Source organism: Pygoscelis adeliae, unplaced genomic scaffold, assembly GCF_000699105.1.
Source record: "Pygoscelis adeliae isolate BGI_AS28 unplaced genomic scaffold, ASM69910v1 Scaffold105, whole genome shotgun sequence".
Classification (NCBI taxonomy): Eukaryota; Metazoa; Chordata; class Aves; order Sphenisciformes; family Spheniscidae; genus Pygoscelis; species Pygoscelis adeliae.
In genome coordinates, this window is record NW_008824807.1 from 1,515,060 (window position 1) to 1,527,938 (window position 12,879).

Here is a 12,879-nt window from a genome sequence, read left to right on the forward strand (position 1 = left end):
GGTTATCTTAAAAAATGGAATAGTTAAAGGAGAATAATCTACAAAGAAATAAGCCTGGAATTATGCAGATATGTTTCAAATATTCAGTTTTTTAAGAGTCCAATTACATTTCTATATAAAGCTACTAGTTTTGTGTCTATTCAGTTCTAAATAGCTTTCATTCACAATTTTTATGGCTTTCAATAGCACAGCAGTTACAGGTTAGATCTGCCAAGATAGCTTGTGGGCTATCGTAACTGTCTATTCAGTCTTTATATCGTCTATGGCAGCTAAACATAAACACTGGGAAGCCAAAATTGGTCAGATTTCAATTTTGGCAATTTTTTCAAAGCACTTGGTTTGAAATCCAAACCAACAGAGAACTAAAATCTTCTTTAGATTTTGTTTGTTCTCTGAAAGTTTGTGGTAACTGCTTATAGTTTTGCCTTGTGTGTTCTTCAAGTGGAGATAAACTGGTTGTGTCTTTACAAATAAGATCATCGAGATTTTGTTTTGCAGTGATACAGTAGGAAGCATTTCATAGCCGGGTGTCATTTTATTGGCATCACCAATTTTGAGGTGATGGACTCGAATGATATTTGTGGGCTCGTCTTGTTATGTTGTTACAAATCATATAAACAACCTGCTTATTCATTCCAAAATACCATTAATCTCAGACTGTGCTGCTGCCCAGTATGCAAATATATCCGCAACTGGTGCCAAGCTGTGTCCCCACCATCCTAAGAAATCATTCAGTTTCGGCTTGTATTGACTTCCTCTGGCTCTGTCTGAAGGGCACTTTCTGTACAGGCATTGATAGCTTGCCTGGACACTTCGGATATGAAAGCAACCCTGAAGTCTTGATTTCATGTGGTCGTTACAGAGATGATGGCACATTTCACAAGAGTAAGGCGTGATAATATTTCTGTCCCAGCCGCTCTGATTGTTCTGTTTTGTCAACCTAAACTCTTCCTGTAGTTTAAACTGGGCACATTTCTTGTGGATTTGCTTTTTGTCCTAATCTGTCATATATGTTGCTATATCCTGTTGAGCAGCTGCTTTGCACCAAACATGACTGCATTTCTATGATGTTTATGTATATGTTGGTGTACTACACACACAAGAGCTTGCACATGCATACACATGCACCCACTTTAAAGCAGGAGGACATCAAAGGCACCACTTAAATGAAATTTTGTAATTTTATGACACATGAATTTTATGAGTCCCTTAACACCTTGTTTTCTTGGGTAGTCTTCCTCTTAACGAAGCATTTGAGCAACCATGCTGCTCACTGGCACAGTTTTGTATGCAGTGTCCATCACAAACAATGAAAAAGTAAATTTAGGCAAAAAGGGAGGTTGGCACATATGTGACAGAAGAAGATTACTTTCATACTTCCTTTTGGACTTTTGACAAAGAGCTGTCTTTTTAAAAAAATATTGATTTGTTTTCTTCCTTTATTTCTTTTCTCTTGAAACCTAGCAACATGAAGGATGTACTTGTAGAAATGCCTTTAAAAATAAACCAGAAAAAGCTAGAGAAAGCTGAGTCAAGAAAGACTCAAGAAAATTTATGAATTAGATGGTGAGTCAGTTATGATATTTATATTTTTTTAAAAGGAGGAATAGGCACAAGCAACTAATCTTTCTTCCCTCAGGGATTAAACCGAGGCAAGTAAGACAAACCATTCAGCAGATTTGATCTTTGGTAACTTAGATGATTGAAAACTAGACAAAACATTGGACAACTCATTATGTTCAAGGTAAAATTTTTGTGCTTGGGAGATGTGTACATTACGAAGTGAGCCCGTATCAGCTGCTTGGTGTTATACAACCCTTCAACCCAACCTGTTGCCATTTTAATACAACCAGGGTCTTCTAGTAAATGCTGGACCGGTTTAGGTCCTCCGTGATTTGGGTGTCAGGGTTGGGGTAAGACCATGACTGTTGTGCCCCGCTCTCCTGGCACAGCCTTCCCGGCGGGTTTCCAGCCATTGGTGTCCATCCCTGTGAATGTCTGGCAGTGCTGTGGTGGGACAGTGAGGGCCTAATGTCCCGGGTGGCATATAATGCCTGACACATGGCTTGAGACTGCCCGGAGAACCAGTCTTGTGTTCAGACCCTTATGTCCCTGTGAGGGGCCGGGGTGCGTTTGGCACACTTTTGGAGCAGAGATTTCAGTTTAGTTTACCCTAAAAGGAATCTGTTTTATGCACACCCCAGCTGCTCTGCAAACCAAGCCAAGGCAAGATTTGGGGAGATCACTTCAAAACCTTGCTACTGGTGTGAACAAAACTGATAACAACTTATTTTTATTAACTAATTGCCTTCCCTGTGCTAGCTACCAAACCTATCACTAATTTGTCTCAGCACTGGATCTGCTCAGGCAAGTCAAATAACTGCTTGCAAAAGACTGGACCTTCACACTTAAAGCTACCTCTGCTGTCATAGAAATATAATCAAAGGGAAAAGCAGATGTCCTGGATAAAAGTGGAATATTCTTTCTCTCTCAAAAATACTTTAAATCTAATTATGTCTCTAGCTATAGAAGTCTTGTGCACATGACTGAGTTACTGTTAGTTACCTCCAAGGCTTCCTGCACGCAAAGCAACTCACCTCTCTTGATCTAAAGAGAAGCAGAAACATACAATGACATTAAGCAGAAACTTACTTCCACATAGGTAATGCGCTAGGACTTGCTTCTGCATAGACACAAGTCATAGTGCATCTGCTACATGCTGGTAAGTTTTGGCTTTAGTTTCATTTATTGAATCCAGCCTAGGTTGGGCAGCTAACCCGGTACTAAGCTGTCATAGCAACCAGATTGTGTAATTTGTTCACAGTGCTTATCCACATTCATCTTAAAGCCCGGTTAGGCTGTTTTTCCTCTCATGGACAGGCTGATCTAGAGCTTCACCCCTCTGGCAGCTGAGAAGCTTGTAAATTCTATACTAAATTTGCTTGCAGTGCCAGCTTTCTTTCTTTGGCTTAAATACCTTTTAGGTCTTGATGTTTATGCCTAATGTTGTATTTATAGAGAGTAGTCAGATTTCCTCTCATCTTTGTTTTTTTTTAGTCTAAATAAGGCAAATTTTTGGCCATAATTTGTTTAATATACTCTTCAACCGTCAGGTATTTATTGAATTCCAGCTGCCATTTCATCACTTCCTTTATATTGTGAAATCCTTTTCCAACTCATCGCAGTTGGCCCTTACTACCCTAACATAGTATCATCAGCAAACTTAGTTATATCACTATTCATCTTTTTTTCCAGGTCTCTTATTAAAATATTAAATAACAGAGGCACTAATAGAAAGACTTCCCTTGTGACCTGCCTCCATTGAAAAAATCGTAACCATTAGTATTTGTTTTTGTGTCCTACCTTTCAGCCAATTATTTAGCCCCATGGGGCCTGTCTGTGGCATGTCAGTTTCTCTGAGAGGTCTTGGAGACAGAGCTTGTTGAATTACTTAATTTAATTTCTTTTCACATTTCTATTGACTCCAGAATAAAAATCCTTTTAGGGAAGCTCCCATGATGACACTTCTCCAAATATTGTTATTTATGGATACTCTAATTGTGTTCCTTGTAGCAGTTTTTGTTAATTTACCAGGTAGAGATGTCTGGTTACCTGTTCTCAACTACCTTAGGTTTACCTCTGTCTTCCTCCTTTCCCAAACCCTTTTAAGATTTGACATCCCATTTTGGTTTTTTTCTGTCCTTTGATACTGAGAACTTCACGCTTTAATTCTTTTAAAACTCATGAGCTGGTCCTGTTAACTTCTTGTTGTTCTCTGTGGATTTTTCTATAGCCTCTTTTACTGACACTTTAACTTTTAGGCAGATCCTTCAACGACCCCCCTTAAGAAAGGTTCTGTTATTTGAATTTCTCTTAAGGACCTTGCTATGAACATGGATGCAAAAACTTAATTTAGTTTTTCTGTTATAGCCTTATTTTTTCTCAGTGCTCCTTTTACATCTTTGTTTCAGAACTCCAGACACTCTGGCAAACTTCTTGATCTTGATGTACTTAAAAAAACCAAAACCCCCACAAAAAAAACCCCCTTGCAAGTTATTTCTCAAACCTTTTTGGCTTGCCGTATTGCATTTTTACCTTTAGTCTGCCAGAGTTTTATTTTCTCTTTTATTGTCCTCATTAAGACACCAACTTCAGTTTTTTGAAGAGCTGCTTCAAATAATCTTTTACATTGGTAGTTATTTGTGTTGGTTTTCCATACATTTGCTCTGCATCACTCAATAGCTGTGTACTAGCTACAAACATTCTGCTCTTCTAGGTGTCCACTTGTTAGTTCCTTTATAGCAACTTCTTTATTTCTATGCAATTCCTGCTTTTCCAATCAAGCAGTACTTTAGGGGATTTCTTGGCTTTGCTTGCTCCTACATCGATGCTTAATTTAAGGGCTTTATGATTGCTATTACAAATTGGCTCTTTGGTAGCAAAATTCCTACGTACAGGGCCCTGTCAAATTAATATTTGTTTATCTTGTGGGTTATATGTTTAGCTGCTCCCTGAGCATTCATTAATAATGTCTAAAGGTTTTGTTTTGCAGTCATGCACAAACTTGATATTTACTTGATTATATGGGAGCATTTTCTGTCTACCAACATCGTTCGTCTCATCTCTGAGGTTTTTAGAATATATAGCCAGTCACCAGCTACAGCGTAGTTGGAGAAATCAGGAATAGTAAAAGCATACTGGGTGTTCCCCTTCATGTTCCTCTCAGCGCAGGTTTGTTTTAATTTTCTAGATTTTTAAGAGTACCATCATAACTTCCCCCCCCCCCCCCCCAAAACAAAAAAAAAAGTGTCATGCAGCTGAATATCTTCCACCGCTAAGGATGTTTTTTGACAGCTGCATTTTGTTTCTTGCCATTCATTCTTAACGCGTCTTCATAAGTTGTGCTGAATCATGCATCTCCTGTGCTATCTTCTTTTTAATATGTTGTGTTCTAAAATATACCAGCTAAATATGCCCTAGTGACTTTACTAATTGCTGATAGGTTACTCGCTCAGATTTTTTCTTTTCTGAAAACTCTCCAATCTGACGATATCTCTCTGATTTATGTGGTGACCAAGTTACTGAATTTTTTATGCTGGGATGGGGATTCTGCATATTTGAAGAAAGTGTAGTCAAAATAAAGTCACCTTCTTGCACTTGCAGCCATCTGAAGGAGCTGGAAAAGCCTCAGCAGAGGTAGGCAGCTCCGAGCGGCAGCGCTGCTTAGGTTTTTCACATCACTGTGTCTTGCAGTCCAACATGTTGTTCTCCTATTGGCTCTTGGCATCTGGATGCTGTGAGGGTTTGCGAGGGGGACCTCGGGGAACACATCTCGCTGCTGTAGCGTTTGCTTTATGGATCATTCCCACAGTATGAGCACAGGGCTTTTACAGTCCTGCTTTCAGAGCTTGCGTGGCTGAACAGATCTGCTCTGACCATCCTGGCTGACCTGCTGTGTAGCACAACCTATAGGAGCTCTTCGAATTATTTTCTTTTTGAAATCATAGATAGTTTAGGAAAGCAAGTCTTTGCTTCATTGTAAGACTACTTTAAATCAGTCTGGACAAGCACGGAATAGTTATCCAATGGGTAATTATCTGTACTGTTAAAAAGTGCTGTTTATTTCTGACCTTTATATGTGTTATCCCACTAGACGGTGTGTCAGTGACAAAAGAGGCAAATATGACTCTTCTTGCTATTCCATTTTTCCCTACTGAGCTATATTACATGAGGATTACTCTAAGCCTATGGGCACAGGGTAATATTGGCAGCTCCTGTTCAGCTGTCTGCTAGTACTCCAAATCTTTGTCAGTCGCTTCTCCTCAGGACAGAGCACTATGTCTAGCAAATGGTTTGCTTCCCCCCCTCCCATACACATGCTTTTATATTTAGCTGTAACAGAAATTATGTTGTTTCCCTGAAGGAAGGTTATAAAACATTCCATGTTGTTTCTTTTCATTAAAAGTGCTATTTTTTTACTTATTCTTCTTCCAAATACTGTATTTTTCTGCACATCTGGTTAGTAAGGCTGTTATTCTTGCATTCATGACCCTGAGGAAAATACAAAATAGTACAGCTGCCAAACACAACCTGTGAATTGCAGTAGGACATGCTTGGTTGTTGATGTTTCTTCATTCACCATTGCATTTTTTAGAGTCTAATAAACAGTTTTCTTTCATTTTAATATATGACAATTTGTTTTGTTTCATACTTCTACCTTAAGCAAATTGTCAGACTATTGTATCAAATGCCTTACAGTAGGCAAAATACATTACACAATGCTGTTGTTCTCATCGGCCAAGTATCTTGAATTAACAGTTATTCAGTTAGTTTGAGAGGAATCACTGTATACTTATGTATAATATACTTATATAACCTTATTGGTTGTTATTAGTATATTAGTCTCTAATTCTTAATTAAAACCTTGATTTCCCAAACCAGAACAGACTTACTGAATGCTGCTGTGTTTTTTTTGCATTACTGTTATTGAGAATACCAATGTTTCATTTTAAGAATTGTCTGATGCCAATATTAGGATTCCTTTTTGTTCCCTAAATATTTTAGAAAACTGCCTTCCTTGACTGAACTGCTGCCTTATTTTTGTGTCCTTTTGTTTCAGTTATTAATTTTCTAGAATTCCTGAAATGCTGTCTTATATCTGTTTTCACTTTACAAATATATTCTCTGCACATATTTAAGCTTGCAATTATGGTTTGAGAATCCAAAGTTTTATTATCCCAGACTATTCTTACATTTATAATTTTTCACTTGTTGTTCATCTTCTAAACCAAAGGTGAACAAAATTTTACTTTCCTTTTTATTTTTTGAACCGTAGTATTTTGATGAATTATAGCTTTTCCCAACAGCCAGTAAAGTATGCTTAAAAAGTTTTCAAATACCATTCATATTTTCTAGGCAAATGTTTGCTCTCAAAGTTGCTTTCATGTCTGTGAAACTGTGCCTTTAAAATTAGAAAGGAGTTGTGTGTATATATATGACCGATTTGGACTTGATGCTTTTTACACCTTGTTGCAGTCAGATTGTTATCAGTTGCATCTATGTGATTGTAAACTTTTTTGTTAAATGATTATATCTTCTTCTTTTGGCAAATGATATGTAATTTCCCCATGTTGGATCCAGCAATTTTTGATTTGAGAAATTACTGTGTATGATTTTTAGGTTATCCAAAGATTCTTTAACATTGAAAACTCATAAGAAAGCCCCCTATGACAAGGATGGCTCACATTCTGTGTTTAGTTTCACTCTAGTCTTCTGCTGACCTTTTTTCTTCTTTCTTTAGATATTCTTGCTCTTTGATTTGTTACTTTTCTTTCCTTGATTGTTAATTCCTCTGTCTTGCAGAATATATCATATATCATTAACTTTATTTGTAGGGTGCTTCATATATTTAATAACATATGTTAAGAACATAAGAGCTTTTCTGGCTCTAGGCCCTAGTCTCTGTTGCTTCCTTTTTTTATGACCGCTTTTATCTTGCTTTTCACTTTCTTACCACTCATTCTTCTTTTTATATTAGTGCCTTACCTTGTCTACACATCCCACATCTCTCATGCAATTTCCTTTCTTGGCTTCTCTGCTCCCCAGCCCTCCTTCTTCAGTCTTTCCCATCTCTCCCCACAGTTTATGGCTCTGAAGAATTACTTACATTTTCAAAGTTACTATTCTTGGCACTGTATTCATTTACAGTGTCTCATATTAGTATTAAAACAGCCTACCTTTAGAAAATATCTGTATTTTTGAAGTGATATGTACACCTAGAAATATTAGGAATGTAGTCATTAACACTGAATTTTTTTTTCTTTCTTGTTCTTATTTCTAGTATAACTTCTGGGTTATAATATTGGAATTAAGAAAACTCTGTGGATACAGTGATTGATAATGTTTTCACAACCTGTTCCCTTTCCCTTCATGGAACTGTTGATACTGCTAAAAAAGCACTCAGCGGGGATATAAAGAAATGCTTTATGAAGAATGAAGAGCTAATACAAAATGCATTCACTGTTCTGCATTGTCAGAGTTCATAGATTCTTGCAAAATCATTGAGACTGATGAACTTTAAGCCATGAACCTTACCCCCGTTTGGTAAATGAGAACATCGACATCATTTCCTACTTGATGACAGCTTCTTTTCCTTCCATTTCTCCTTCTCTTCTTCCTCCCTTCCGTCTTACTCCCCTCATCCCTTCTTCCCTTTCTTCCTCATAACAGAGCTGTTCTGTTCATACTAGAATAGCTGTTAAATTGAAATAGCAAAGTAAGTCACCTCTCAAAGTTGCAAGCTAACTTTGGAGGATGTTAGCCTGTTCTGGGAGTCCTTAATTAAAACAAAATAGTTACAAAAGAACATGGTTGTTTGGTTTCAGCAATTTTCTTCACTTTTGCTTGGCAACCAGAACAGGAAAGTTGATTTTCCATTCTGTTGATGGTATGTATTTGAACCAACAACTTTGTTGTCCTAGTTGATCCAGATGCTTCAGCCTGTGAGGTAAAGAAACCTCCCCTGTCTGTGTTATGTTTTGTTTTGTTTTGTTTTTGACCTGTGGGTCAGTTTATAAGGCAATGTGATGCACAGCCTAAACAAGACACATGGGCCTCCTCCATCCCGGTGAAGGATTTCTTGCAGTCTGCTGGCAAGCCCGGCCTTTCTGCAGAATGTAACATAGCAAATGCTTGTAAAGAAAACGTGAAGTAATGTTGCCTGTCTTTGTAGCCTTCTTTGTCCTGGAAGCAGGGGGAAGTGAAGGAAGAATTCACCGCTGGCTCAGCTGAACTGCTCCTAACGCTGGTGTAAAGATCTCCTGGTGGTATGCACTCTGGCTTGGCTTAGGCTGGAAGGCGTATTCAGCCTTGCTGTTGCAAGTTGTAATGTAAAGGCTGAAGCATTGTTAGTTGTGTGTTTCCATACTATTTCTCTTCAACATAAGGTTGCAGTAACCACTCGATGCCTGGTTCGGGAGGAAACTCTTTAGTCCCTTTGCTGATGAACCTTCTACTGGCTGACAGTCACCACTTTTTTCCTCTTCCTTATTTCCTTCTCATTGTCACTATCTGTTTTATTTTTTGCTCTCTTTCTTCTTTCCTCCAGGCTTTAGCCTCTGCACTGTCCCTCCATTCTCTCCGCACCTTCTCAGCTGGTGACACTGTTGACCAAGACTTCACTGTCTGCCCTGTGTGGTAGCTCCCTGCATGCGTGCTGCTCCCTGATGCCTTCATGGATGGCCCTCGCTCCTCTCGATGACAGGGTCTGCTGAAGGCAGAGACTGTTTGGAGGTCTTCCTAGAGCCTGCAGCTACCAGCTCCATCACCTCCGCAACTGATGTGAGTGGCAGGAAGGTTTGCACATGTTGTCTCAAGCAGGGAGAAGTGTAGCCAGAACAGTGAAATGTTCAAGCGGCTCAGATGTTGAAGAAGTTTCTGACTTTTTTTAGTCTTGAATGGACTAGGAAACTTTTTGATTAATTTCATAGTTCAAAGATGGTATTGGTTGCAAAAGTGTTTTCAGGTAGTACAAAGAAGAAGTCAAAAGGAAGATTCAGCTAAATTTAACAGCCTTCAATTTCTGCAGCTTATTCTCACTTCAAAGTAAGTCAAACTGCCACAAAATCTGTGTGAAAGAAGTGAATCACAAAGCGGCAATTTCTGTAATTACTTTTGAAGCAACTTTTTTTTGAGAACAGCTGTTTCCTTCTCTGAGTCTGAACAAGTATTGTGAAAGATTTAGGCTTGATTCTATAATGAATATATTAATATATATACACGTATGTATACACACACACGTATATTTAAATATTCCTCTCTATAATGAATATGCCATTAGCACAGAGTTAGCATCATATATCAAGAAGTTCATTTTGGAGAGACGCTGCTTGGCTCTTCCTCCCCTGCTGTCCCCTAACATCTTCCCTTTCAGACCTGAAAGTATATTTTGCTTTTGGTCTGAAAAGTATTGCTATACTCAAATTATCATGTTTCTCAAATATGTATTCAGTGTAGATTTCTGTGTGTTTTAATTAGGTTATTAAAGGGTTGCCCTGCCACCTTTCAATATAGCTCGTCCTACAAAGCCATATGAGTTAGGCAAACAGTAAAGACAGTTGGATTCATGCACGTGAGCCTTGTCAGATTATTCTTTTGTATGGGCAGAGAAAAGCATTTCATATTTTACCTGAATTACTTTTTAAAATTCCATAACTTGTTTCTTGTAAAGGTAATTGGAGGCTGAATGTTGTTGGGAATAAAGAGATGAAGTATTTATAAAATATGGCAAAAGAGACACATGCTGTCTTTATATATTTCTTACTTCTAAGTGAACTTGCCACAGCTGAAAAATTGGAAATAATGAGAATACAAAAGTGAAGAAATGGAATAAACGCCTCTTCACTATGGAGAGTAGAGGAAGTATTTCAACAAGGGAACAAAATGAACGTTGTATTTGGGAAGGAAAACCAAAGCATCACTCAAAGTTTACAGAGGACAAAATACTGGTAAAAAAGAGGACCTTGGTCTAGGGTGATCTGGACAGTTTGGTTAATTTAGTTCAAACAAACCATGTTTTATTTTGGCCACATATAGGGTGATTGTTCTGGAAATAAAGACTGCACACCGTGCTTCTCCTGACGTACTGTGGACGAGCCCACATTAGCAAGTAGTGGAGCAGGATAGCAACAGGCCCAGAAAGCAAGACAGCTGGTGCTGAGGAACCTCACTTCCACACTATTTGTGCTTCAGGGGATTTTGCTTCAGAAAAGCTGTAGTCTGGTGCTGTGGACTAAACCAACCCTTAAGTTGTAGGAGAGCTCCAGGAGAACATCTGGCTTAGTTTCAACCAAAGACAATCAGCCTTATAAATGGTGGTGGTTTATTAATTTCTGTATATGAATAATAGTTTCATAATAGAAATCTCCTTGAGATAGCAGGTGAAAATATATTAAGGTCAAAAGCTTGGAAAAAAGGTGCAAATATTTAAGAAGGGGATAATTAACCGTTGGAAAAGATGGAATTCTCTAAGTAATTTTAAGGCAGAGATTATCTTTTAGAAAATCCATTCAGATACACAAGTCGTTGTACTAGATCATAGTACATGAAAGTGAGCAGTGTATGGGAAGAAGATCAATTGTCTCACTGCAGTACAGGACTCAGAGGTGAATTTTCCTGGGTTTGTTTCACATGAACAGTTTGTGCCTAGGTCTTGTTCTTTACTACTCCTGACCCATTGGCCCCTCACTCTAATTCAGTTATCACTCTAATTAGTTACTCTAATTATCACTCTGCTGATAATTTCTTGTGTGACTGCCGGGAGCTTTCCCCATTGCCATTTCTTACTTAGGCAGGGGTAGCACTGGATGGCTGTGATATGCCTTTGATTAATGAATATCGCTAGAATTCTTGAAATCTTCATGCTGGTAGTGCTATAGTAATGTGAAATCTTGTTGCCTGAGTATTACTGGGCACAGCTGTTCTATTCACAGACACATCCTTGAATGTTTTAACTTTGTCTTCAGTTTATTTTTATCTTTAAAAGGCTGTCTACTTTTTAAAAGTTTTCTAGTTTTTTGGAAAACACCTTCTGTATCAAACTCCTCCTCAGATGAAAGCACCCTCTATACGCCTTGTGAATTTTTTTATTTCCAGCCATCTTTGCTTGGTTTTTTTTTCTTCCTCTCTTCTCTTGCCTGTTTGTTTGTCTGGGTACCCTTAGCAATATCTTTTACTAATGGAAAAATAGCAATGCTTTCTGTAGTCTCACTGTGATTGAATCAGAAACAGAATTTACTTGACAAAGCGTTTAGGTTTCCAGTCCTACTGTTCCTTCTATTATCCTGAACATTTAATATTGTGTATCAGGGAGATCTACAGCTTCTTAATTTGTCTTTTTCGTAGTTTGTTATTGCAACCTTACCTGGAATTAAGAAGTGGAAAAACAGTCAACTGTGCATAGTAGGATCTCTCTCTTTGGATTGGATGAAGAAAGTCTTCCCCCCTTATAGTTTGTATAATTGCATATTATGGATTGCAATCTCCAGAGAAGTAATTTTGCAGAGTTCCTCTATAGAGACAAAAGGGTCACACAACGAAAATTCACTGTTCTCCCATTTTGTTCCTGAGGAACTCTCTGTGAGAATTGCAGTCTCAATTTTTGCATCAACTCCCTTAATTCTGGAGGCCAGGGGGTGCTATAGGTATATGCATTATAATCTATGTAGGTTTAGTAGTCAATATAAAGGGCTTATGAAATCTGTTGTATTTTTTATTTTCTTGCTGTTCTGAATTCTGAGAGTTTCATTTCTTAAAGAAATTATTTCCGTGGCAGAAGGGGTGTGTATGTGTGCATGCTCTGATTTGGCTTTAGGGAGGTCCTTGGATTTCTAGTACAATTTGTATGGATAGGCATCTTACCTGAGTGAGGGAATGGGTAAATGGGGCTCAGGCCTGGGAGTTCAGCCCTGGGAAATCATGAACCTTATGCTGATAATATGATTTCTTTTGTTAAGGGGAGAGAACTTGCAGCATGGAATGAAATGGGAGAGAAATATTTTATTTCCCAGATAAAACGAAATATATATGTATGTGTAAATAAAAAGAAATATATACTTATGTGTGTTTTTACATTGTTTTCACAGTGGGGAGATTTTGAAAAAATAATTTCCTTGATCAAATCTTTGCTCTTTGAAAACAAATTTGATTACATCTAAATATTAGGCAAGACTAAATTATTTGAATTACATATTCTCAAAGGCAGTTTAGTTAATCAAACACCTGTTATTCCTTTTCTCCTGCTCTAACCGTTCAGACGTGTAAGCAGCGAGGATGTGTACGAGTCTAATCAGTTTTTCATAAAGTGATAATACAATGTACATG

General features: G+C 37.9%; 1 protein-coding gene across 1 annotated transcript in view; it reads left to right on the forward strand.

Moving 5' to 3' along the window:
* The window catches only part of ESR1 (estrogen receptor 1), a 171,884-nt gene that overhangs the window by 4,267 nt on the left and 154,738 nt on the right, over positions 1-12,879 (forward strand). Inside the window, exon 2 of the mRNA XM_009324146.1 lies at positions 9,107-9,339. The gene's annotated coding sequence lies outside the window, so the exon portion shown is untranslated. The remainder of the gene's footprint in view (positions 1-9,106; positions 9,340-12,879) is intronic.